We start from the raw sequence: 26,251 nt of genomic DNA, 5'->3' as shown, positions 1-26,251 counted from the left end.
AACAACATAAGCATTTAGTTGTGAAATGTGAAAAAAAAACATTTGAGGAGATGAAATTATGACAAAAACAAGATTTGTGCTTTTTAAATCAGCATAAAAACATTTACGTTTTAGAGAATGAAAATTAATCAATTTAAGGTCAACTGCAGACACTGGAATTGATGTCTTCTTTCTAAAGGAAACCTTCTGCTGACCAATATGCAACGAAATGAGAGATTTTGTGTGGAGTAAATCTTCAATGCGTTATTTGGAGAGATGAGGATGAGGATCAGTCTGGTAAAAAATATCAGCACAGCTCAATCAGCCATAATATTAAAAGCACTGACAGCTAAAATACATGTATATAAATCTTTGAAATACAGTAGAGTGAACTTATGCAGCTTCTAGTAATGTTGACCTCTTTAAAGGCTTTTACACCAAAAGCCAAATTCTCCCACAGGCTTATACAGCAATTCTTAATATTTAAAGTCACCCAGGCAAAGCTGTACTTTTTCTCAATAATACACCAGTTCAGACAATGGTGAATGATGAAGCTGACCTGTTTAGCAAACCACTACTCCTCTCACCACAGCCACCCTTTAAAGTTAGGCAATACAACCCATCATGCTACAATGCAAGGTTCTGCTGACACGCTGAATCCTGATATTAACAAGTCTAGGATGGTCGTAGCCCAATATGAAGAGTAGTCATCTTCCAATTGGAAGGTCAACTTCCCTAAACAACACATCAAAGTGTACTTTGGCAAGACCCAGAATCCCACATTGTTTCCACCATGTCCATTGGTGTGTGAATGTGTATGATAGAGAAATAACACTCCATAGCCTGTAAGACTGTAAGACTGACTAAGAAAAGCTGTATAAGTGTTTGTGTGAATGGATGAATGTGACTTGTAGTGTAGGCAGTTAGTGGTCAATCAGACAAGACATGCACTATACTACAATATCAGGTATGATATTATTGCCAAAGAGATAGAATCCAGTAAAATCAAAACAAGAAAGCTCCTCACAATGCCCAGAGTGTTTCACTCCAAGTCCAGCACTCTGAGATTGTACATTAAGAGGAAGGAGACAGGCCGGTGACTAGTGAGCATCAGAGCCACTATCAGGATGAAACAACGAAGATCCAGAAATACAGTAGGAAGATGGCCCCGGTGATAAACTGCTAATTGAGTGTCTCAGGCTGCTGAAACCCAGGTGAAGCGAGGAGGAACTGTCATGGAAAGATGATCCTCTTCGCGGCATGTACCACCAACAGATTGAAGAAGTGGATGATATTGAGAAGTCCTATCAGTGGCTAGAAAAAGCTGGTCTGAAAAACAGTACAGAGACACTGACCATGGCATTTCAAGAACAGGCCCTAAGCACAAGAGCAACAGAGTCTACCACATCAGACAGGACCCCAGGTGTAAGCTGTGCAAAGAGGCTTCTGAGACAGTCCAGCACAAAGTAGCAGGGTGAAAGATGTAGGCAGGTACAGCATACATGGAACACTATAACCAAATGACACAGATAGTGTACAGGACCATCTGTGTCGAGTATGGATTGAAAATCCCAAAGTCAAAATGGGAGACACCACCAAAGGTAGTGAACAATGACAGAGCTGAGATCCTGTGGGACTTCCAGATGCAGACTGATAAACAGGTGACGCTGAACCAACCAGACATTGTGGTGATCGGAAAACTACAGAAGAAGTGAGTAGTTATAGATGTAGCAATTCCAAGTGACAGCAACATCAACAAAAAGGAACACGAGAAGCTTGAAAAATATAAAGGCCTGAAGGAGGAAGTTGAAAATATGTGGGAATTTAAGGCAGCAGTGGTACTAGTGGTGATCAGGTCCCCAAAGTGAGAGAGTGGCTCCAGCAGATCGGGAACAACATCAGAGATCTCTGTTCAGAAGAGCACAGTTCTCAAGCTCCCAGACCACTGGTGACCCAAGCTTGAAGGAAGGGTACCGCTTACTAGAGGAGTGAGTATGGAGTTTATATATATATATATATATATATATATATATATATATATATATATATATATATATATTATAATGTATTTTTTTTTAAATTAGGGCTGGGTGAGTTAACTCGTTATTATCGCGTTAACCCGTTAATTATTTAACGGCGATAAAAAAAATTTATCGCGCATTAACGCAGGTTTTATTATTTATTTTATTATTGTAAAAGTCTGTTGCTCACAGGCTTTTATTTTGTAAAAGTCTGTTGCTTTCTGCTGCAGAACCGGAAAATAAAGTAATTGCCGGATCCAACAAACACGGAGAAGGGTACGGAACTTTTACTTGGCCATTTTCATTTTAAAGTTCTTCCAGACGGCAGAGTCGACAGAACCAAAGTCATCTGTAAACACTGCCAAGTTGAATTGTCTTATTACTCTTCTTCCTGCTCTCGGTGAAGGAGGACGCTTTTTCTCTCTGCTCCCAACCCTCCCTTTTTTTCCCTGCTTCTTTTTGTGTTTTTGGAGCATCTCTTTACATATCAGACAAATTCAAGTATGATGAATCTGGTCAGCTGGTCACTCAACGCTATTGATCAAATTTTCTCTAATGCAAAGTTGGGGAAAGGAGAACCCTCATGCCCCGACGGCACATTCTTCGCTGGATACTCAATGGACTCCTGGGAGAAATGGAGAATTCTGTGTGTAGCGATGCTGTACGCCGAGGACGTCGACGATGTCTATATATTTGGATTTATGATACTCGGGTTCCTGCTATTTGGAGTTGGAGGATACCTGGTATTTCACAAAATTAAGAGAACGTGGAAAAACGTTCGAGGGGGTCACAAGAGCAATCAACGCTCAGACTGAGATGCTACGTGAGCAGAATCGGAAGCTGGATGCGTGCGCGCAGGCCGGCTGAGATTCCTGGAGTCAGAAGAGAAATGGATTAAAACTGGGAGTAAAGTTGATTGATTACTTGGACCGGGCGGAAATGGTCTACATTCCACAATTCGGCTGATCGGATTTCGCCATGAGACGCACCAGCAGAAACTTAAAGACAGACAGCACTATCAGTAGTCTGTCTGAACCAAAAACAAAAATTGTTATTTCAATCTGGCGCCCCAGGACTGGCCTTGGACTGGCCTGACAAAATCGTTCTCCAAGTTTGTTATGTAAACATGTGCTCCCCCCCCCCCCCTTCCTGAGACTCCTGTGGAAACTGTTTTGGACTGGCTGACAAGCTTCCACCACTGTCAAGGACAAAATGCCTGATAAAGTTTTGCACAGACTTACGTGCACACACCCACACACACACGCTCACTGAATAACACACGCAACTCCTACACCACACCTCCTTCACTGTTTCCCAATTCCTTCTTTGTGCTGATCTCTCTCCTCCTCTCCCCAATGTGTTATTTCCTCTCTCATTCTACCCTTATCTCATTAACGCTTCACTAAGAGGAAAACTTAGTTATATTCAAATGGTTTATCTTATTAATGAAAACTTAGTCATATTCAAATGGTTTATTAAGACCTATTATCACTGTATAAACCTTAATATTTCCTCTCAGGTGAAAGTTTTTTACCCAAGTCCCCTTTAATTTAATTTATGGACCATTGAACAGCTTCTTAAATGCTCCCTCTTAGAGGAAAGCTTATCCATGTTTCTGATCTTATTAATGCTTCACTAGGAGGCAAACTTAGTCATATTCATATATTGAAGATCTGTTATCATTCATTATATGTACCGTTCTGTTATTAGCTATATTTTTAAATGCTTCCTCTTAGAGGAAAGTTTATTCATGTTTGTTAGCTTTTATTAGTTTACTCAAATTACCTGCTCTGTATTTCTGTGTTGTATTTTTTTCTGTGTTGTATTTTCTATGTCTTTATGTAAAGCACATTGAGTTGCCTGTGGTATGAAATGCGCTATATAAATAAAGATTGATTGATTGATTGATTGATTGATTGATTGATATTACCGTAGTAGTTCCAGTCTAAAATATCACTTAAAGGCTAAACACACAATTTATACCAGCAAGTCATTCAACGAAACAGACAGTGGAGCGAAGCTTCTACATAAAAACTACATAGAAATACTGATGTTAAAAGTGTGTTTGCACAACAAATGTTATGGCACTTTCATTTATATGGCAGTACATTTAAAATAAAAGCTATACACTACTTTTGAATTAATTTTTGGATTTTGTGTACAAATGCGATTAATCGTGATTAATCAGGGAAATCATGTGATTAATTAGATTAAAAATCTTAATCGCTGCCCAGCCCTAATTTAAATATATATAATATATATTTACTCTATATATATTTTCCATTTTGAGTTAGACATTTTAGACCTATCTCTCACCCAATGACAGCTGGGACAAGCTCCACACCCCATGACCCTGAGTTGGATTAAGTGGGTATAGAAAATGAATGGATATTTTGTTTTATATATGTATTCATATGATGGAATGGAAAGGAACATTTTCTTCATAACATGGTTGTCACAACAGCCACAGTCCACAACAGGTGGGTGGCTTCTTTACATGTTCCCTCCAAACCTGATGTCTATCTATTCCCACCAGTCATTTTCAGTTTAAAACTGATTGTTTGCTTGTGTGCAAGATCAGGTAAAATCACACAACAACATTTCATAACCAAAATAAGAAAAATAAGAAATATTGCCCCTATTTATAGCATGGGTTTTAGCAAAGGACTGCACCATTAGATGTGTGACAAGGCAGCCTCTGAACGGCTGAATTACAGTGAAGACACCCAAGGTGGAATACTGTGCAAATAGTTTAGCTAATTTATTCATCAAAAATTCAAATGAAGATTAGGAAGTAACAGAGGTGTTGTAAAGCACAGTTAGCCCTCACCAGCAGCACTACCATCCCCAACAGCCCTCATATGTACAAGCAGGCAGTTATTTATATCCTCTGCTGCTGACGGGGCTAAACTACTTCCATCTAATAGGGGTGTTCCTATGTCACAACATAGTTCTGCTATACAATTTGTAGTACTTCCTGCAGAATTGTCCGGGAAGCAGACACCCTTTCCACTTTTAAGACGAGGCTTAAAACTTTCCTTTTTGATAAAGCTTATAGTTAGGGATCGTTCAGGTGATCCTGAAACATCCCATAGTTAAGCTGCTATAGGCCTAGACTGCTGGGGGGTCTCATCTGTCTCACCTTTTCTCTCTTTCTCCCCCCGTTTAATTTCTCAAATGATATTATATACATGTGACATTATTGTGGTCATTAACTTGTGTTTCCCTGTTCCAACAGGTATCCTTTGAATGGTGTTACAGTGTTTTTTCCCCCACCCTTTTCTGTCTTCTCAAACCCCAGCTGGTCGAGGCGGGTTGCCACCCTTCCTGAGTCTGGTTCTGCCAGAGGTTTCTTCCTGTTAAAAGGGAGTCGTTTCGGTGCAATCTGTTGGTTTCCTTAGCTAGGAAATTGTTTTTGAATTGGCTCTATATGAATGAATTGGATTATTTTTAAATGAATTATGATTACAATGAATTGAACTCTAATTGGTTTGAATTGGACTATATTATTTAAGTGGCTTGAGAAGACATTTGTTTTAATTTGGCGCTACATAAATAAACTGAATTGAATTGAATTGTCCAAAACATACCCAATTATAAAAAGCCTATTTACAAAACAGTGTTATAAAATTAAACCAAATCCCTTATTCAACTGTATGTTATTTAGAAGTGGATCATTGTGGAATGTTACAATAAAATATGCAGAGTTCAATTTTTATTGATGTTATATGAAACAACTGACGCAAAATGGATATTGGTGCAGTGATGTGAGGCATAGAACTAAGTGTCCCTCAGGCTCACATTGGTGATTATCTAAGGATTTAATAGCAAAATAGGCATTAAAATCCATCAGCCTGTGAAAGAATAGAGCACATTTCTTCCACACCATTATACCTCATCTTAAATCAATGCGAATGTCTGGATGAAGCTATGAGGTGACTTTTGAATTAATCCCCCTCTGCCTAAATGACACATAATTCTGGAAAAGCCACATATTATCACCACTGAGGAATACTTACATAAAGGTGAAATATTGTTTGGGGTTAAAAAGCTGACTGATGTATTTTCAATTAACAGCATACTGGATAGACACATTTTCTCTTTATAATGATACAAACCAGCAGGTTCTGAAACTTCAACCAGTTGGAGTACAAAGTTGAAAAAATATCAAACAAAGAGTGATTTAGACAAAACAGTCTGTTGTCAATTGTGTTCATCATTTATGAATCGATATATTTAGCATATGAACATGTTGACATGTACTATGAAAGGAATCACACGACGTTATACATTTCTATTCTCATAGATTGAAATCTTCAGGATTTTCCAATTATCATTGCATTCTGTTCTATAGTTAATGGTTAGTATTTTATTAATTGTTCTGTTACTAAAGTTTAATGATTTGATTTTAAAGTAAATGTGATAATTAATGTGACAGTTAATTTGTTTATTTTTATTTAACCTTTATTTAACCAGGAAATTCCCATAGAAATAAAGAATCTTTTTTTGAAGGGAGTCCTGGCCAAAAGTACACAGTTAAAACAACAAATAAAAGACAAATAACAAGAAAAAAAAGATTACATTTACAAACAGATTATGAAAAACAAGTGCATGCAGGGGAGAGCCTCAAGAACTCTTAGTTTGGATTGAAAAAAAGCGCTCAATGAAATAAGTTTAGTTACAGTTTTTTTCAATCGCTAACAAGCGCTTACCCATACTTCAGATACGTTTTCTAAACTCTTAACACAATTAGCACAGCATGGGTATTTTGTGGCCATACCATTCACACATTTCATGTCATTTCACACAATATGCAGTCAAACACATTTCCTTAACAGACAAGCTATACCCCCCAACAAAATTATGGATTGTTTTTGCATTATTTACGAATGTTAACACACAACATCCCACAATAGCAAAAACAATATTCCAAACCTTAGATACAGTATAAAAACCTCTGCTTCTGTAGTGATATCAGTTCAAAAACAATATATCTCAGCTGATAATAAACAAACAATTGAATAATTGTTTCTATTATATTACTTGACATGTCAATAAGGGCATACAGTAATGCATATGTTGATTTATTTTATTTTATTTTTTTTTTTTTGGTGCATTTTTTTTCTTTGACCCGGTGGTTGGGGACTGGGGACTAAAGAATACAACGTCTTCCTTTCTCTGGGGGAAGAGGAAAGCTCCTCAATAATGATCAAGAGCTTGCCATTGTAGAAATGGTTGTTACAAATAATGCAATAAAACTACATGAAGTTCAAACTAGAATTGTGGAGGACCATGAGATATTTGACAATATCGATAGCATCAGCCTCACAACCATTATACGGACATTGTCCAAACACAGAGTGCGGATGAAGCAGCTCTACACTGTTCCCTTTGAGAGGAATAGTGAGAGAGTCAAGGCGCTACGACGACAATATATCCAGGTATAGTACTGTATATTCAATTCAATGTCCAGTTCTATAAGCTTTGCACTTTGCAAATAGGTAACCTACACAGTAATAGGTTACAGTACAGTATGGTATACAGTAATGAGATTTACATAAACTTTGTTTCAGAGAGTTATGGAATTGGAGGCCAACCAGGCCCCTCATGAATTCATATACATAGATGAATTCAATCTGGCCAAAAGGCGTGGACGTGGATGAAATGTAATTGGAAAAAGGGCCACAGTTGATGTGCCAGGTCAGAGAGGGGCAAACATTACCATGTGTGCAGCAATGCAAATGCAGGATTAGTCCTTCACAGAAGCCAGGTTGGACCCTACAATACCGAGCGCCTCCTTGCCTTTCTCAATGATCTCCACCAGCACCTGGTTCCAGAGCAGGATCAGCAGGGTGAAAACCTGAGGACCTTTCTAATCACCTGGGACAATGTGGCTTTCCATCATTCGCAAGCAATAACTACATGGTTTGAAGTCCACCCAAGATTGGTACTTCTCTTCCTTCCACCCTATTCACCTTTCCTCAACCCCATAGAGGAGTTCTTTTCTGCATGGAGGTGGAAGGTTTATGACCATCAGCCACATGACCAGATGTCCCTCCTTGAAGCCATGGATGCTGGCTGCAGGGACATCACAGTTGATGATTGCCAAGGGTGGACATACCAAGCGGTTTTATCCCAGGTGCCTCGCCTTGGATAATATCAGATGCGATGTTGATGAAAACATGTGGCCTAACCCTGAAGATCACAGAGATCAGTAATCAGTAATTTTGTGCTTTTTTTTAGTTTCCCCCCTTTTTTCCCCAATTGTGTTTTGTAGATGTGAGTCTGTGTTAAGAGTTTAGAAAAAGTATCTGAAGTATGGGTAAGCGTTTGTTAGCGATTGAAAAAAAACTGTAATGCCACATATTGCATGCAGAAGGAGCAGAGTGGACAAAAGCCCTTTTACCCAGTTCAGTACGGGCATATTTAACAAAAAGCAACTAATGATCTTGTGAAGGGAAGGAGTAAGGATCAGCACTTTTCTGTGCAAGTAAGGAACACATGTAGGAAGGCAGTCGCCCAAGTGTAGCCTGAAAGTATACCAATGACCGATCTTTCAGGTGGTCAGAGCAGGCCATCCCATCTGTGAGTATAACTCGCAGTGGTGTGTCGACACCTTACAACTTGTGATAAACCTCAGGGAAACACCGTAAACGGTGTTAGTCATTGGAAGATATTGAGCAGAAGCATTCATGTACAAAAGATCTCCATAATCCAACATACGAAAAAGTGGCAGCGACAAGTCACTCTTTTGCATTAAAGCAAGACAAAACTTGTTTAGAAAATAAAAAGCCAAATTTAGCCTCAGCTTTTTCACAAGAGTCCCACATGTGGCTCAAAAGTAAGGGATTCATCACTCTGTACACCCAGGTATTTGTTAATGTGTACCACCTCTCTGCCAGGGATCACTAGGGGGATCATTTGCGGCCACTTCCTAGAATTGGAAAACAACATAAAGAACGTGAAGTAATTATGCAACGCTAGAATGCTTTGAAGTAAGTCTCTTGTGTAGCGTGCTCACAGGAGAGAAAACGGAGATGTTTACATAAAGATCCAACCTTTCTTGACATCAAGAAACATTCCCTTTTTACGACCCTTTCAACGGATTAGCTCAAAGGAGATAACGGAGCCAGATGTGAATCCAGCCAAATGGGGTCCTTTGTCTAGAGTCTTCTCTCCCCCAAACCAGCTACGAATAATAAATTATGCAGGACACCTCCTGATAAAGGAAACAGATGTAAGCTCACCTCCTGCCTGGTACCAACCAAGGAATGCCACATTTCTCTGTTTTCTAGAAGAGTAAAAATCAACCATAATCCTCACTTTTACTGGAATAAAACTGTGAAATTCGGGACTGGACAGATCCACAGGTCATTTTAAGACTTTCCATATCTTTCTACGAGGGTTATGTGAAAAGTTATAAAAACACTATTTTTATAGAAATTCTCCGGTGGAGCCACAGCGCCACCCAGAGGACACGGATGACGGACACTTTTCACCATGTCAGCCTAATGACCAGGGACACTTACAACTATGGATGTTTTAATGTTCTCATTATGTGCAATGCATAACCCAATGGTGTTAATTCCACAGGTATTACTCAAAGAGCTGTAGATTACTCTATTTAACAGTAACCAAAAGTTTGTCATACCATTTTTATCCTGATAAAATGAAGTATTGTATGCTGATAACTGTTCCATGCTCATATTTGTGTTTATGCCTGCTCGTATGCAACATTATTGTCTGTTAGGAACATTATATTGTCTCAAATCAATGCAATATGAGTTAAAATGCGTATGGAAGGAAAAGCAGTGATTCTTCCCCTTTTTGTCTCATAAATTCAGCGGTTCCCCCTCCTTTCTTAACTTTTGAGACAAGAGTCAGCTAAACGTTGATTGGACAAAAGCTGACACGTGACCTCAAGCTTAAAAGAGAGGCGCGCATGAAATCACGCTCTCTTGCTCTTACACTTACTCTTCAAATCCGCAACTCTGGGACCTCCCGGTGGTCCTCCAAGCCTTGACCACTCCCTTTGCCCCCTCAGCTCAATCTCTTCTCTTCAAACCGCAGCTCCCAACCATCTCTCTATTACTCATTAACTACTAATTCCCATTTTTTTTTAGACTTTCCCTTTTTGTCTGGTTCCGATACACGTGAGTGTTTGCTAACTCACACAGCCACGGCCAAAGCAACTACTCTCCATCCAGGAAGAATAAAGGAGAAGGCAACTCCACGTCACTTCGTTGGTCACCAAGGAAACACAGCCTCCGACATCGACTCATCAGAAGAACAGAACCACGCGATCTCTCACGCTACTCTACGACAAAAGTAAGGTGCTAAATTTGAGATCTTTCAAAGCCGTGGATATGATGAATACTTCCTCTGAAAGCGACGAATGAGCAGGCATCCGCCGGCAGAAGATAGTGGCACAATATCCGTGTTACGAACCAGATTTAGCCACATTTTGATAGTTAACCCTGTTAGTAAACTGCTTCTTCCTTCCCTCCGTATGCCCTTCTGAATACTGCAAATAATTCTAATTTCTGTCTCTCTCAACAACTGCTCATACAATTATACTTGTGAAATGTTGAATAAATATGTTTGTAAGTAATTCATCAACAGCGTCACGGACAGTTTATTAAGCCGGTTGTCACTTCAATCAGAACTTAACGTTTCAGTGAGATTGCTCATTTTATTGTATTAACAGTTTTCCTCTTTGGACTGTAACTTAAATAAGTTAAAACAAATCAAGAGGTGGTGCCCCGAATTATCGAGATAAACATTAATTAATAACGTGCCCAACGCTACACTTGGCAGGAGGGATGATAAGTTCATGTCCTGTGCCAAACAGGTTGGTCAGTAGCCATAGAACAAGTGCATGTATGAGCAATGTTTAACAGGCTAAACATCTTTTTAGATGTACTAACCCAGGAACAATCACTTTCCCCTAAGTCCCACATAGTCAGTAAACAAAATAAAATCATAAGAGATGTCAGTGTCCACAGCTCTTAGCACTCATTAACATAGAGTGAATGGATATTAGCTGGAAGATCATGTTAGCTTTAATTAATCAATTCCCTCTGAATACTGAAATGTTCACATTCCTCAAAACATAATGCAAAAGAGGAAAACTGTCAGCTATATTCAGATCAGGGTTACTAAATAGTCCTACACCCAAGACTAGTTTTAGCTCTTTTTAATCTCTGTCTCCCAGTTTTTCCCAGAAAAAAGTGGAAATCACAAAACCTCTTCTGATGTGTATTATCCACCTGGCCCTGAAACTGAGTTTGTCTGAATTCTCAGAGTTTTTATCCCAGTTAGTGCTGAGAACAAACAAAGTCATTGTAGCGGGTGACTTTAATATTCATGTAGATGTTGAAAATGACTTTAATTCTATATTAGAATCAATTTGATTTTGTCAGTGTTCACAGACCAACTCACTGCCTTAATCACACCCTTGATCTTGTGATGACTTATGGCATTGAGAGTGAACAGTTAACAGTATTCCCTCATAACCCTATCTTATCTGACCATTTTTTGATAACTTTCAAGTTTACATTACTTGATTATACAGCTTCTGAGAAGAAATTTACACATAGAAGGTGTCTATCAGAGAATGCTGTAACCTAATTTAAAGAATTCATTCCATCATCATTTTCTTCACTGTCATGTGTAACAGAGGACAGCTACCTAAATTTATTCCAGTGAAACTTGACTCTCTTGTTGACAGTCTAACAATTTTATGTGTACAACACTGGACAATGTTGCCCCTCTGAAAAGGAAGGTAATCCCTTAATCAACACTTCCATATTAGATTTGATCAATCGTCTTTGTTGATAGGATATCTACCTCAGACTTTTAAGGTTGCTGTAATTAAACCTTGTGTTAGTTAATCGACTTATATCCAATCTCATTTGTCTAAAGTTCTTGAAAAAAGTAGTTTCAGCTCAACTTTGTGATCATTTACACAGAAATAATCTGAATAGTATGGATTCAAGGACCACAATGGAAACAAGCTCCCCAAGCTTTTTTGTGTTATCCTTTTGACATGTTGTACAAGGTTTTCAAGACATATTTATTGACTTATTTATTTGTATACCTTTTTAATGCTTTGTACAATGTCAATAAACAAAATCAATCAATCAATTAATCAATTCAGAGTGCATCATAGCACAGAAACAGCACTGGTGACTATTGCCGTTGTTAGCTCAGGCTAGCTTTACACGACAACGCTCTGAACACAATCCGCAAAAATGGCGTTGCGTTCCCACTTTTTATTTCACGTTTAGACAAGCGTCTTTGGGTGGAAATCTGCATGCACACGGTGACGCAAAAGTGTGGGAAATTTGATGTAGTATGCATGCCAGGTGGCTAGGTGGTACTGTGAAGCACTGCCATACAACAACACCAAGAGCGCGCGCATGCGTTGAAACTTCCTTCTACTTCTCTCCGTAGTAGCGCGAAATAGGAAATAGCCCACAGTTGAAAACCAAAACATGGCGAAGAAATGAATAGCTATCAAAGCAGCTAAGACAACTTCAATGTCTGACTGATGGAAATAATCCGACATGTTTGTTATTGTTCGGCTGTACTGCACATGGTTATGACGTCAACGCGTATGCGAAGATACCCAGCGTGAGCAGCTCAGAGTACACATTTGCGTTTTCAACCCTTTAGACGGGAACGCGACGGTGGAGCGTCTTTAAGATTTCTTCTCTGGAGGGTGGGTTAATTTTTTTGCGTTTTTAAGCCCCAAAAACGCTGTCGCCTTCTAAACGAAAGGCACATCTGATCAAATATTTTGTCGGTTTCACCCGGGAGCGTTGTCGTGTAAAGCCGGCCTCAGAGAGAATGACTGGACAGAAACAATCCAAATACAGATCCGGTTGTAAAGATATTTCTGAAGCTGCTGTACTTGACGATACAGTGATAAACAATGGGAAAGAGTCCAATAATCGTTTCTCTAATAGAATCAATTTTATTGATAAAGAAGCTCATGTAATCATCACTGCTTAAAGGAATACATGGCTCAACACCAATGATCTCCTCTTGCCCTCTGATAAGACTTGTGTCTGTGCTTGTCCTGTTGGATCTCAGAGATGTATTTGATACAATCACAGTATTTTATTACAGACTTGAACATGTTATTGGGATTAAAGGAACTGCATTAGGCTGGTTTAAGTCTAATTTATCTGATAGATTCCAGTTTGTTCTTGTAAATGAAGAATCTTTCTCACACACCAGAGTAAGTCATGGAGTGCCACAGGGTTCTGTGCTTGTGTGGCGAGGAGATATACATTGGCCGATTTTGCTATGGTGAGATTTACTAGAACTTAGTCAGACAACGCCACCCTGGGTATTGCACCAAGGTTCGCTCATCCAAGCAGGAGACGAGAATCCATTTCCCCAATACAAATATTTACTTATGCACAAAAGAACAAAATGTAATATGTAAAATGTAATATAAAAGTATGACCACTTAAATACAGTCCTTGGTGTGGATAGGGCTAGCAATGTGGGAGTAGGGGCATCGCAGTCACATCACCTCACAGAAAAAAAAAATTAAAAAAAAAAGGGAAAGGGAAGGCCCACGTCGAAGAGTACAGGGCTAAACACAGCACACAAAAAGGAGATGCCCCCACCAGCAGAGGCCAGCCACCACCGCCTTAGGCCATCAGCACCTAAAGAATGCAGAATAAAAGGGAGTGACAGGTCAGAGGGTTTTCCAGAACATCAATATAAACCAAGATCTATCCAACACAGTTACTCCGTGAATCAAAATCCCACTCACACGTTAAAATGAATAAAAAAAATTCCCAACTCCACACAGGCGGTAGCCACTTATGAGCCAGCCACACTGACAGGCTAGGTGGGCTGACTAAACAATTTCATCTGGATAAGGGAGTCAAAAACATTAATTAAAACAAAACAAACCAAACCAAAAAGGCAAAACAGCAGCAGAGTTCCAGCTAAGGTATTAGTTCAGCTTTACAGGTGTAGACCACAGTGGCAGGAGGGTTAGCTGCTGTGAAAGGCGGCAACAGAAGGCCTCAACCCAGCCTTACAGATCCTATCACCCATGAAAGAAGTTGTTAACTGGCATGTATGACGGTAAGGAAGTGCACACCATGAGAGTCAAAGCATATATACATACCAAACAGGCAAGTGCTTGTTGGCTCTAGGGAGGGAAAGAGCTTGAACTCAACCAGTTAACCTTGGGCCTAGAAACACACACTTGACACAATACAATCAAGAATGAGGGATGTACCAGCAGTAATCCACCAGTAGCCAAGCGAGGACCTACACCGAAACCAGCTGCAAAAAGAAACAGCTACAATTAGCAAATGTACTTCAGTTTACAAGAAGAACAGAGCTGCAGGAGCAGCAAACCATACCTGCAGCAATGTCAGATGGTAGACATGGTAGACAACCAGGAGGAGGGCAGAGACTAAAGCTGAGAGCACACATACCATTTGCAGCCACAGCCTGCTTTTATAGGCTGCTGCGTTTGAGTGACAGGCTGGTAAGTGTCATGCAATTAGAGGGACCAGTTAGCTAAAGTCAGATAGGAACATAACATTCCTCCTGATACATTCGGACCGATTCTTTTCACTTTATACATGCTTCCATGAGGTAATCTTATTAAACAGCATGGCATAAATTTCCATTGCTATGCTGATGATACTCAGCTGTACTTATCTATGAAACCAGATAAACCCAATAGGTCGGTCAGACTACAAGCATGTTTTAAAGACATAAAGACCTGGATGACTCAGAACTGTCTGCTTCTAAATTCAGAAAAAACTGAAGTCGTTATCTTTGGACCTGAGTGCTTCAGGGAAAAACTATTTCATTATATAGTATGGCATTTCCTTGGCTTCTAGTACTACAGGGAGGAACCTTGGAGTTATTTTTTACCATAATTTATCATTTGACGCACATATAAAACAGGTTTCTTGCCTTCTTTCACTTTCGTAATATTGCCAAAATCAGGAACATCCTGTCTCAGAGTGATGCAGAAAAACTGGTCTATGTATTTTATACTTCAAGATTGGACGACTGTAATTCTTTATTATTTGGCTGTCCAATAAATTCTCTGAAAAGCCTCCAGCTGATCCAAAATACTGCAAATTCTGATGAGAACTAATAAGAGAGATCATATTTCTCCAGTTTTAGCTGGAGCTGCCAGTGTATGTCTGGGAAGTAGACACCCTCTCTACCTTTAAGACTAGGCTTAAAACTTTTTGATAAAGTTTATAGTTAGGGATCCTGAAACATCCCATAGTTATGCTACTATAGGCTTAGATTGCTGGGAATACTCCCATGATGTACCTCTCCTTACTCTGCTCTCGTTTCCCCCCTTTTATTTCTTCATATGACATTATGTACATTTGGCATTATTGTTGTCATTAACTTGTGTTTCTCCTTCTCAGTAGGTATCCTTTGAATGGTGTTATGGAATTTGTTGTCCTCTCTTCTCAAACCCCAGCTGGTCAAGGCGGATGGCCACCTTTCCTGAGTGTCGTTTTGCCAGAGGTTTCTTCCTGTTAAAAGGGAGTCGTTTCGGTGCAATTTCTTGGTTTCCTTAGCTTGGAAATTGTGCTTGAATTGGCTTTGTAAGTAGGGTGACCAGATCATTACTCATTCTGATCATTACAGATCATAGGGTGATCATTACTTTTCACACGTCATGCAAATTGAGACGTTGTCCCGCATTGTTATTGACAGTCAGACTCCAGTTTTTAAATGCATGTTTTATAATCTGGTATTCATCAATGTGTTTAATAATCTGGCATGGCTGTGTGTACAAAGCAGTGAGGGCTGTCATCAGGGGGGCGGTGTGGGCTGTTTGATCATGTCAATCAAACGGGAACGCGGATGCAGGTTAAGGCTGCGCCCACCAACAAAAAACAATGCAAATCAGGTCAGAGCGGCACCTGCCTGCAGCACGAGATACAGTCGGAAAGGGAGGAAAGCACGATTCGTACAGCTAAGAAAAGAAAAGGCTGCTACAACAAATACTGTGAAACTATCAATCCCTGGGTAAAACCAGTGCGAGTCTGGTAAAGTTAGAGAAAATACAGGAAAGCAATACCCTTATTAAAGCACTATAATGGAAAGAAACAATTGTAGTCCTGACTGTCTATTCTGTTTAATTGTACACAGGCAGGTGTGTTAACTGGAGAGGCACTGTGAAATAGTATGAAAGCTCCATGCTTACTATGTTTTCTTATGTGAGAGAAATTTGCAGAAAGTTGCATTTAAAGGTGGGGTAGGGGATCTTTTTCTGGAACATTTTTTTACATATTGCTTGAAATACTCTTCACACCCCCATTGCAACCAATTAATTAAAAGTTTTGACACAAATATGAAAAGTTTTAGTGGCCTCTAGAACGTACAATCTAGGAAAAACACTATCCAATCATTGTGAACGGACCGTTCACAATGATTGGATACTGATGCCGTCTATCAAACTGCAATCTGCTCCTCCTTCCCCCTGTGTGCGTACCCTCCTCCGTGAACGAATTACGCGCCCAGAAGCTTGGCAGCTTAAGCATTATTAAACGTATAGTTAGCATATACTAAATACTAAATACTAAATACTAAATACGGCAACGATCGATGCTTGCTGTCAGAACAGTGCTCGTGCACCTTCGTGCTCGTGCGCGTTCATGTACTCTAGAGGCGTGCCTTCGGGGGGGAAAGTGAAGAAAAGGGTTGGGACTTTTTACCTGTGTATTTTCAAAATGCAGCTTCGCTGGACTCAAAATCCAGGATCTCCTACCCTACCTTTAAATAAGATATATTTGTTAAGTTTTTATTTGCAGTCTGTTATGTGCAACTAAATCAACCAGATGGCAAAGCATAGTAATGTTACAAGCTAAGAGCAGAATAGAGATGTGTGTTTCTTAAGTTATTGTAGACTACCTCGATGCATTGGTATCCCGCATTGTCCCACATTGTCCACACAAACATAGTCTTTGTCCCACATCTGGTGAATTGGAATCTGGTTGCCCTAGACACTCAACTACTGCTTGGGCTCAACAACCCTTCCAGAAATAGTTGTCTGTGAACATAGGTTGAGCAGCAACTTTTTTTGTAACTGGCTTTGTACGTATGAATTGGACGAATTTAGAATTTCATGAATTGGATTTGATTGGATTATGATTGTATCATAATGAAATGGATTTTAATTGGCTTAAATTGGATTGTATCTTTAAAGTGCTTTGAAGTAACGTTTGTTGTAAGTTGGCTCTATTTTTCATACTGTAAAGTAACCTAAAACTGTAAGTAAAGTGGTATATCTATGCATAAAAGGCAGCACTTTGACCTAAAAACAAAGGCTGATAAAAACAGGTAATCCTGCACATGTATTAGAACCAGGGCTTGAAAACGAAATTATTTTTCAATCGTTCCGTTCCGAACGGTTCAGGCATGTTTAACGTTTTCGTTCTTGCGTTCCGCCACCAACATATCGTTCCTGAACCGTTTCGGAACGTAAAATATCGTTCGTTCTTATCGTTCCGGCAGTGTTTGGCGGGCCTATCAAGTCTACGTGTGTGGACTTTACCTTAGAATAGACGTACTCATTAGTATTTGCCCTTGATTGACACCGTAGCTCTATGCCCAAAAATAATAAATCACCGGCAGCATCCAAAAACATTCAGATGGGCTAAAGCTGCGTCGACGTCACTTCCTTGATCTGGGAGCTTCAATGTAAGATGAGGGTTGATCTACTACTGTAGACAACAAAGTATATGCTATATTCTACATGAATTTTTATGAATTTTTATGTTGTAGAGTTGTGGATTTATTTTATCAATGGAGAGATTGAGCAGCCTTGCTTTGTTGTCCACAGTGGTAGATCAACCCTCATCTTACATTGAAGCTCCCAGATCGAGGAAGTGACGTCGACGCAGCTTTAGCAGCAGAGAAGCTATTAGGCTTGTGTTGATAATAATAAACTCCTGGACTATGTACAAACTTCCAAATGCATCGTTTTGTGAGTACATATCATATTTGTACTACTGTACAAGTTTGGTGTCATGGCATGTGATTTTAGTGTGGTAATTTTGGAGATACTGCCAGGGTCCGTTAGCGCTTGTACTAAGCTATTCGGGATAACTCAGTAACTCGGCTGATGTTCGGCCAAGATCGGAAAAACTTCAGGTGGGCTACTTGGCTGGATGTCACGGTTCAAATGACCCTAGGGTGAATCTACTCCGAACCATCACTTTAACTAGTGGATAACTAGACTAAGTAGTGGATAAAGTGATTCGTGACAGCTGCCTGCATTGAGCCTAGCGGGCAGCGAAGTGAACGCACAACCGGAATTAGTCTTTTTTTTACCCTGACAAAGGCTACGCTTTTGTGAAATTTTAGAAAATATATAGAGAACGAAAAAAAACGTTATTAACCGGTTTTGTGGATTTCAGAATAACGTTTCTGTTCCGGAACAGTTGAAGACCATTTAGTTTTCGTTTCCGTTTCCGTTCCTCGTAAAATTCCGTTCGTTTTCGTTTTTCGTTTTCGTTCCTTGAACCGGTTCGGAGCCCTGATTAGAACATCATACGAATACGAATCTAGCCACTATAATGTCCCCTAAGGAATTCATAACTTATTTCAAAAGCTTGGACACATGCACTGACAGCATTATTCATACATAAAATATCTTTTATCTGCAGAAGGGCTGCACCATCAGGTGTAGAAGGAGCCATAATAGCACATGATTATGTAGTTAACTTAAAAACCTCCAACAGATGTTAAGGGAAATGAGGTTAAGAGCAGGTGCATCTCTGGCATAATCAAGCAGTCTGCCTCCCACACAAGCAGCACCAGAGGCAAGATTATAAAATGTCTGTCTTCGTTCCGTCTCCTCAGGGTACTGTCCTCTCTCTCAAAGCTATAAATTGCATAGAAAAAGTGAAAAAAAGTTGTGGGATGGATAGATAGTACACAGGGTTATTAATTCAAAGCTTTGTTGAAGTATATTCCCTCAGGACAACTTGGCTGCTGTTCAGAATGTCTCAAAAACAAGATACAGTTGTTCAGATCGGGGACATATGCAAAATCATTTTGGGGATAGATTCTCAGAAGTGCACTTCTCCACAAAATCTGATGTGAGCCTATAAAGTGGAGTGCTGCCATGGTGGCAGAGGTTATCACATGGGTAACCTCTATTATACAGATAGCATCAGGGGCTGGTTATCAGTCTGTCACATTGTTAGATATTTTCCCATGGGTGTACCTTTGATGACGTACTATTCGGCTACAATTGGGAAAGATGACACAGTGGGCAGGAAACACATAATGCTGTCATCAGTGTCAAAATGAAACTTTTGAATTTACTTGAATAAGTACAAATGCCTGTATCTGTGTATGACTTGAATTCAACTCCAGAAAATAGTACAACAATTCTGAGTCAGTCCGGTCCAAAAACAGTTTTATCAGCAACAAAAGCAAAAAAAAGAGGCAGTTACTTTGGGTTACTTTGCTGAAATGCTGTTTATATGCTTTGTGTTTTTTCTATGTAGTCTTGGATCTTGTTGACATCCAGAACAACACTTACTGTAGGAGCTGTGTTGCCTTTGGATAACAAGGACTCACTCAGCATGAGGCAAAGTCCACGCACAACACCAGGCACATGTTGTACTTAATCATCTCCAATGTTCTCATCTTCTTCTGATCATTACTGTGTTTTCTTTGAAATGACTACTCAGAGCAGAGACGCTCCAACAAAGGTCAAAACAAAACACTATTTCCCAAAACACCAGTACATTTTTTTATTCAGGCTTTCTCTTATACATATGCCCTCTCTTGGGCTTCAAGCAATGAACGTGTGAAGACTGGAAATTCTGTTAACCCTTTAATGTCCTGCCATACCATTTGGTAATGCACATTTTCAGTGACTATTCTGTATCTTCTTTGTGGAAGTGAACCTGCCTGGTGATCTCCACCACCTGGTTTAGATATGTAATGTATATGTATATATTATTTATACATATACATATATACATACATACAGTATATGTATTTATATATATATGTATGTGATCATATATGTATATGAGATTTTAAGTAAACATGTTAAAATACATTGATTCTTGTTAGTATTACCCCAAGTAAATTGAAACAAATACATAATAAAATAAAAATAAATTAGATAAGATAAAGTAAAAATATATATACAGTATATATACAATAAAACAAACTATTACAATGTTACAAATTACAAAATATGAAAGTGTTAACAAAAATACAAACATTACAAATACCATTTTCAACAAAGGTAAAAGTTGGCCATCTCCTCATGTGCTGGAATTTTCTTTTTTATTTGTGTATGTGGAGAAGAAAATAACTTCATACTGGAATAAAGTTAAGGTATGTTGTGAAACTCACAAACGGGATGATTATCAAATTTAAAAGGTAAAAAAGTCTGCACTGGAGCTACACACACAACTTCACCTCCTGTAAAGTTAGGGGAAGTCTCATGCAAACTTTGTGTGGTGATGCAGATAAGGTTTGTGGTTGTTGGCAGGGCATGATTTGAGCTTAGCAGAGTTAAGCCAAGGCACGGCACCCTTCTGTTGACAGGGAGTCGGGTGGAGAATGGGGGGCATTGATATGTACTTCTCAGAAGCTTAGTTGAGGAAACATCTAAGCGGATTCTGCTGCTAGAGAGTACCAAGAGAGAGATCTTAAAGAGCTCAGCAGGCCTCTCTGAGATGAAAGGTGAAAGGAGGTATTCCAGAAGTTTGTCTTGAATCCAGATGTGTGTATAACTAAAAAGGAAATTGATCCAAGTTTAGTGTTTAAAGTAAAATTCCAGGTTAACTCTCAAATGAACAAACTCACGTTTGAAGTTGAAATCTGGGCATCCATGAAAGGCCATATTCAGCTAACTAAGACAGAGCTTATTTCCTATGCTAAAAGAATAGAAAAATACATTATTCATCCCCAAGTGGTGGCATTTCAAATAAATGTAATAACCTAAATAATAAATCCTAAATCTCGTCCCTAAATCTCCCCCATGAGCTGTCACCTTACTGTGGTGGGGGGGTTTGCGTGCCCCAATGAGTCTGGGAGCTATGTTGTCCGGGGCTTTAAGCCCCTGGTAGGGTCACCCATGGCAAACAGGACCTAGATGAGGGACCAGACAAAGAACAGCTCACAAGACCCTCTATTATGTTTAAGAAAAATGGACACCGTGTATCCTTGCCCGGACGTGGGTTACTGGGGCCTCCCCCTGGAGCCAGGCCCAGGGGTGGGGCCCGCTGGCGAGCACCTGGTGGCCGGGTCTGTCCCCGTTGGGCTCGGTCGGGTGCTTTGTGAGCTGGGCGGCAGCCGAAAGCGGAGACCTTGGCGGTCTGATCCTCGGCTACTGATGCTGGCTCATGGCTTGGGCTCCGGAACCAGCCTCCTCGAGAGGGGTTGGACTCTCTTCCACTCTGGAGTTGCCCGCGGTGAGAGGCGTAGAGCAGGTGTGGGCATACTTATTGCCCCTGGCTGTGCGCCTGTACATTGGGGTTCACCCCGGTAGACGAGAGGGTAGCCTCCCTCCGCCTTAGGGTGGGGGGACAGGTCCTGACTGTTGTTTGTGCCTATGCACCAAACAGCAGTTCAGAGTACCCACCCTTTCTGGAGTCCCTGGAGGAGGCACTGGAGAGTGCTCCTCCGGGAGACTCCCTCCTCCTGCTGGGGGACTTCAATGCTCACGTGGGCAATGACAGTGAGACCTGGAGGGGTGTGATTGGGAGGAACGCCCCCCCCGATCTGAATCAGATTGGTGTTTTGTTATTGGACTTCTGTCCTCGTCATGGACTGTCCATAACGAACACCATGTTCAGGCATTGAGACTTGCGGCCGTATGTCCTGGACACTCGGGTGAAGAGAGGGGCGGAGCTGTCAACTGATCACCACCTGGTGGTGAGTTGGCTCCGCTGGTGGGGGAGGAAGCCGATCAGACCTGGCAGGCCCAAACGTATTGTGAGGGTCTGTTGGGAACGGCTAGCGGAATCCCCTGTAAGGAGGAGTTTCAACTCCCACCTCCGGCAGAACTTCAGCCATGTCCCGGGGGAGGTGGGGGACATTGAGCCCGAATGGGCCATGTTCCGTGTCTCCATTGTTGAGGCGGCCGACCGGAGCTGTGGCCGTAAGGTGGTCAGTGCCTGTCGTGGCGGCAACCCCCGAACCCGCTGGTGGACCCCAGTGGTGAGGGAAGCCGTCAAGCTGAAGAAGGAGTCCTATCCGGCCTTTTTGGCCAGTGGAACTCTGGAAGCAGCTGATGGGTACCGACAAGCCAAGCGGAATGCGGCCTCGGCGGTTGCTGAGGCAAAAACTCGGGCTTGGGAGGAGTTCGGGGAGACCATGGAGAACGACTTTCTGACGGCCTCGAAGAGATTCTGGTCCGTAATAACTAGGGACGTCGTGAGTCGGTGGGGGGAATACTTCGAGGCCCTCCTCAATCCTACCGACACGCCTTCCGATGAGGAAGCAGAGTTGGGGAGCTCGGACGTGGGGCCTCCCATTTCTGGGGCTGAGGTTGCCGAGGTGGTTAAAAAACTCCTCGGTGGCAAGGCCCCGGGGGTGAATGAGGTCCCTCCTGAGTTCCTTAAGGCTCTGGATGTTGTAGGGCTGTCTTGGTTGACACGCCTCTGCAGCATCGCGTGGACATCGGGGGCAGTGCCTCTGGACTGGCAGATCGGGGTGGTGGTCTCCCTCTTTAAAAAGGGGGACCGGAGGGTGTGTTCCAACTATAGGGGGATCACACTCCTCAGCCTCCCTGGCAAGGTCTATTCGGGGGTACTGGAGAGGAGGATCCGCCGGATAGTCGAATCTTGGATTCAGGAGGTGCAGTGTGGTTTTCGTCCTGGCCGTGGAACAGTGGACCAGCTCTATACCCTCGGCAGGATCCTGGAGGGTGCATGGGAGTTCGCCCAACCGGTCTACATGTGTTTTGTGGACTTGGAGAAGGCGTTCGACCGTGTCCCTCGGGGACTCTTGTGGGGGGTGCTCCGGGACTACGGAGTGCCGGACTCCATGATATGGGCTGTTCGGTCTCTGTATGACCGGTGTCAGAGTTTGGTCCGCATTGCCGGCAGTAAGTCGGACATGTTTCCTGTGAGGGTTGGACTCCGTCAGGGCCGCCCTTTGTCACCGATTCTATTCATAATTTTTATGGACAGAATTTCTAGGTGCAGCCAGGGCGTTGAGGGGGTCCGTTTTGGCGACCTCAGAATCGGGTCTCTGTATAAATATAAAGATTAAATAATCAAATAAGGCATATGATTTGTGACTGAATACACACACTTTGCTCTGTAGGTTGATCTAAAATGTTTTGAGTGAACATGGTAGGTTAGGACTATCATAATTATGCTGTACATGAATACACTGAAGACAGTGCTTTGACTTTGTGGTATTCCTTTGAGGATATAAAAAGCTTACTTCCATTACTCACCCAGGAAGGCCTCCACTTCCTCCTCTTATATAAGAATGGGTGTTTGGTCAGTCTATTTGACCATGAATGGGCCTTTGTGTTCACCAGTAAGTCTGTGGCATTGATTTAACACATGCCTGTAGCGGGAAAAATGAATGAAAAACTAATCAATGATATTTTCTTAAATGGAATTTTTTGGATGGACTAACTGACAGTCGTAACACATACCCATACTTCAGTCACTTCTTTGCTTTTGAGGTTATTTCTTATTGCAACAATGGGCCTGTCTTTGTCTCACTTGCTTTATTGCTGCAGCAAAGTAAGGCGGGTTTCATGAGGCATGTTTATTTTGTGCTACACACAAGTAGGTGAAAGAGTAATAATAATGATAATAATAAATTTTCTGTTTTGGTCCTTCAGAAAGTCAACCCTTTCTAGCTTTCCCAGAAAGCAAAGTATTTTTAGTTCAAATGCAAACAGAATTTGATATCTTAGGACTGAAACAGTTCATATATTCTGTTTATTATAATTTTGCAGGATGAGATTTTTTTATTTTGTTTTGTTCCCGTAGAACACTTTTTCATATTTCACCCAATTTCTGTATCAAAACAGAGCCAGGACACCTTTCCAAATGCAAGAACAATGCATACACACAAAAATAACGAACTGGAATATGTACAGTAAATGAAAAATGTGCCGATAGAATGTGTGTACCTCATGAATGCCTGAGACCATCAGACCACATGATTTTAAGTTTCATATGGGAAAGAGGAAACAGACACATAGTCAATCATAAAAACTAAACATACAATTTCACAGAACTTGTGCAGTATGACAGTCATTTTCTTCAGATTTTATCTATGTCAGTTTTATTTAGTAGTGGGTGCTATAAATCACTGCAGCTGTGGATAACAATCCCACGTAAGAAAAGAGAGAAATCAACCCGGCGCTCAGGTGTATCACGAACAGTCCAAAGTGGTGCTCTTGGGGTAGGGAAATCCACGATATGAAAAGAAATAAGTCCCAGGCACTCAAAAGTAGAAAAGGAAGAAGGTATAAATAAAAAGCCTTTAATGGTATTTTAAAGGCTTTTTATTTATACCTTCTTCCTTTTCTACTTTTGAGTGCCTGGGACTTATTTCTTTTCAATCCCACGTAAGAGCTGGAAGACCATGCTAATGCGATTCAAAGATGAGAATGAGTGCTTTATGAGATTGATCAGAGTTTCTGGCACAAAATGATAAACAGATTTAGGTTGCATTTCAATGTAGTCCTGATGATGTACAGTACTATGCAGAAAGTCTTGATGCACCCCTCGTTTCTTTATATGTTGCTTCCAAGGAGCCATGCTCTTGTTGTAATATTTTAAAGTGGTCTTAAGCGATATCTTTTCACACGCTGAAGGTCTTTCAATGTCCTTCAAAGCGCCATCAAGGGTGTATGCCAATTTACATTTGATCTTGTCACATCCTGCCTCTTCCAGCACAGAATCTGCCTCACTTCAATGACATAAAAGTTGGATGAAATGCAAAATGACCATTCAGACTAAGGTAGTTTTTCAAAAACTTTAGGTATGTATCCGATTTAGGACCACATATGTAAGTGGCCTGGGCCTCATATTTGTGCTGTTCAGACTGGTCAGATTTGGGCCACTTTTGCCTGCAGTGTGAATGTAGGCATAGTCATTAAGTTGGACACATGCATCTGATATAATTACCTCTTATTGCCTTTAACCAAATTTTATTTGACCTCACTGAATCTTTCACAATGTTACAACATAGTAGTGGAAATCTGAAAGACTACAAGGCAATCACATTTTAACAAGAAGCCGAAAACACTTCCATTAGACTTTTATGTTGGGCTTGCAGAAGTGAATCTACGGTAAAAAAATAAGTTTAAAAAAAACACCTTCTATACTTCCCTAACACATTCTTTTCATGTTTGACAGAAACTATTCTTTATGACCAAGATTGACTTAAGTAATATGACCGTACAGCTGCCAGGGATCAGGGGTACGAGCAATCTAACAGCAATCTACTAATCTTCAATTCAGTGGTTCTATCCCATGTCCATATGTCCAAATGCCCTTGGGCAACAGGAGCTTATGCGTTTCTTCTTAGTGCTGCACCACAGTTTTCTGAGTATAAATAGCTCAGATAACATTTCAAATTTTCATGAAGTGACTCCTTAAACATGGAGGGAACAAAATCTTAGATGCTCAAATTTATCTAGTGTGTTTTTTTGAGCTTCCATTTGCTGTATTTATGAATTTAAATTAATCAAGAATCAATGAATGTCTAAGGCATATGTTATATCTGTTTTGTCATTTTGCATTATAATTTTTAAAGTTCTCTATTCTTCAATGAATTCTGACCAGACCTCTAAATGTATTATTCAAAATAATGTCTTTGTCATTCCTGATAAGGTCAAAGTTCATGGTTCCTTGAAAAAGAACAAGTGTGCAAGTTTCTATTTTGAAAAGCTTTGGAACTGTTCATAGATTTACCAGCCATTTTTGTCAAATATTAAACTCAAAACTGGAATATACCCTCCTGCTGTGTAAGCAAAATAAGCATATACATGAATTTGACATATTGTAATCCAAATGAGAAAAAAAAAATCCCCTACAGAGTTAAAAAAAAAAGAGAAAGCCTTATTTTACATAACAGGTTTGATTAGATGAGCTTGATGAATAATGCCCACAGGACAATCTGTCATGCAGCACACAGTCTGAAGGTACATATATCTGCTTGGTTCATCCATCAGCAGCATAGTAGTTTAGCTTAGCATTTTTCTTTTTGTGTAAAAACAAAGA

This window comes from Odontesthes bonariensis, chromosome 13, assembly GCF_027942865.1.
Source record: "Odontesthes bonariensis isolate fOdoBon6 chromosome 13, fOdoBon6.hap1, whole genome shotgun sequence".
In the NCBI taxonomy this organism is placed as follows: Eukaryota; Metazoa; Chordata; class Actinopteri; order Atheriniformes; family Atherinopsidae; genus Odontesthes; species Odontesthes bonariensis.
This window is presented reverse-complemented; position numbering follows the sequence as displayed.